This window comes from Salmo trutta, chromosome 23 (assembly GCF_901001165.1).
Source record: "Salmo trutta chromosome 23, fSalTru1.1, whole genome shotgun sequence".
NCBI lineage: Eukaryota > Metazoa > Chordata > Actinopteri > Salmoniformes > Salmonidae > Salmo > Salmo trutta.
In genome coordinates this window covers 14,049,245-14,051,926 of record NC_042979.1, presented here as the reverse complement: position 1 = coordinate 14,051,926, position 2,682 = coordinate 14,049,245, and the positions used below count along the sequence as shown (strand labels likewise).

The window sequence follows — 2,682 nt, the reverse complement described above, 5'->3', positions numbered from 1 at the left end:
CTCCTCCCTCCTATCAGACTCCCTCTTCAACTCCCTCTCCAGTTCTCTTTTCTTCTCCCTGTCCCCCTCTTCTTTCACCTGTCTCTCCAAATCAGTGGTTCTTTCGCTTAGTGTTTTATCATAGAGTCCTGTAACTCCTTCTGAAGCCTCTCTCTCAAGTCTCTCTCCTCCCTCGGTTTCCTCTCCTCTCTGTCTCTCTGGAGTTTTCCCTCCATCTCTCTAACCTGGGTCTCTGCCTCCTGGTAGGTCTGACTGCTGTAGAATCTATCTCTATTTCCTTCCACCATCTCCTCTACCTGCTCCAGCAGCTCTGGGACCTGAGTGCCATGGGCCCTGTCCTAAATGTTGAGGACCTGGTACCTGCTCCCACATTTCTCTACAAGCTGCTGGAGGTCCTGGCTCCCTGCTTGGAGAAACTCCTCAATGCTCTGCTCTTTCAGGCCATCAGCATGGGTGAATAGAATCACAGTGTGTCCCCAACAACCCTCCTCTATTCTCTCCAGCACCCCACTCTCCTCCCTCTTGGAGGGCTCCATAGGTATGACCAGGAGGAAGGCGTGGGGTCCTGGGGCAGACAGATGGACACAGAGCCCTACATCCTGTCTCAGCTCCTCCAGAGAGAGTCCAGGACAGAACCAGTCTGGAGTGTCCACCAGCACCAGCAGTCTCCCACACACATCCCCCTATCTCCTCTTACTCCTCTGGGTCACTGCAGAGGGGCTGGCCTGGGCCCCAAACTCCTCTCTGCCCAGGATTGTGTTTGCTGATGCACTCCTCCCAGCCCCAGTCCTCCCCAGCAGCACCAGTCTCAGCTCAGACACACTGGGAGATACTGGAGGGTCTGGACTGCTGCTTTCTCCTCCCACTGCAACACAACACACAGCACTGCTTAACATACTATATAATAGCTACATCCATAACTCACTAAGTGGATGAATAAAAACCATGTTGTTTTTCCTCCTCAGTGGGAGTGTGTTTTTTTTTTACCTGAGTTCTCTCCTCCCACTGTAACACAACATAGAGAACTGGGAAACATACTGACTCATCAGAGACACATTAAAAAACATAGGACAGAACAGCTACAAATACATTACAGATCATAGCGAAATACAAATTATTGGAGAATGTAGTGAAAATCAAGATTGATGACAATTTGAGACAACATTGATAACTCACTAAGTGAAGGATAGTCCACTATAGACTGGAAACAGTAGGAGAAAGCAGGACAATATTGATAACTCACTGAGTGGAGGACAATCCATGCTCTGTCTCTTCCTGGTTGGGAGTATGGAACCTGTATCTGAGGTGTCTCCATGTTCTAAAAAATCAAATGACAACCATTTAGAATGGGAACATTTACCTCAGTGACACATGAAGGCACATAGACCTACTTAAGGGTAGTTCTGGCTTTCTTGTGAAATGTTAATGCTAAGTATCACATATTGTGTATCTTACTCACCAGTCATCTGGGCCGAGGTGTGTCTTCTCAGTCTCTCTACCTCAGTCTTCACATCACATATCTGTTGAGCTGAAATAAGAAAGGAGGACTAAGATCTGAATTCTATGTTAAAGACTTTAGACAGAGGAGAGTCTACAATAACCTGAGAATTGAGGAAATTGCAGTTGGCTAAATGTATTAATGGCTGTAATAATCTTACCCAGTTCAACATTTTCATTGTTGACATCCTCCACTTGTTTGTCTCTTTCCTTTAACTGCTTCTGTCTCTCCTGTAGTAGTTTGTCTCTCTCTTCCAGTAGTCTGTCCTTCTCTCCCAGTCTGTGGTTCCTGTCCTCTAGTTGAAGGTCTTTTTCCTGCAATAGTACTCTAAATGCCTCTACTTGGCTGTTCTTGTTCTGCAGGTTCTTTCTAACTGCCTCTAGTTGAATGTCTCTATCATTTAGTTGCTTCTCTTTCTCTTACAGTTGCTTTTCTTTCTCTTCTAATGGTTTATCTCTCTGTCCCATTATCTGGTTCTTCTCCTCCAGTAGTCTCTCTGTCTCTCCCACTTCCTGCGTCATATCATCCAGTTGTGTGTCTTTCTCCTCTAGTTGTTTCGTCATCTCCTATCTTAATATCTCTTTTAATTATTTTTCCATCTTCCACTCAGAGAGAGCAATTAACATATTGGATTGGTTGTTTGATTAATCAATTCATTCATTCAATAGTATGCCTATAAAGACACATTATCATTTGATGGAAGTGGTACAATTATTTTGTTCTACAGTCAACCGTTATCTGAGTTGAACCAATCATCAGCTGATCTATTGAATATTTGATACATTTCCAAATGAATAAGTCTGAAAATCTAAAGGACATCCCTCATGTTCCCTGAACTAATCCTTCCTCTTCCAGACTCTCTCATACTTATCACGATCACTAGCTGGTCCCTCCCTCTTCAACTTGCACTCCTGGGTCTCCCGTTGTAAATACACTGTACCTGAGTCTATGGTGTAAAACAGAGAGGTGAGTTCTGTGTGGTAGACTACATCACTATATACAGACCAAACAGGACCAATCAGATTTATCCTGTCACTCAACCCTCCCTCGTGAAGGGACTGTGGGCACCAATGAGATCTGGTTCATTTCATTAATAATGTTTTTTTTTTTTATTGGCCTATTTCTTAATTAATTATTTTAATTTTTTGTGATGACCAGCATTGGGTTCTATGGTATATACTGTA

At 43.8% G+C, this 2,682-nt stretch overlaps 1 long non-coding RNA gene across 1 annotated transcript; it reads right to left on the bottom strand.

Annotated features, from left to right (window-relative positions):
- Window positions 1-1,483: 1,483 nt before the first annotated feature.
- Window positions 1,484-1,720, bottom strand: LOC115160213 (uncharacterized). The gene is made up of 2 exons (XR_003869036.1): window positions 1,659-1,720; window positions 1,484-1,528 (listed from the first exon to the last, which is right to left on the bottom strand). It is a non-coding gene; the product is annotated as an uncharacterized LOC115160213 (long non-coding RNA).
- Between the last annotated feature and the right edge of the window lie 962 nt (window positions 1,721-2,682).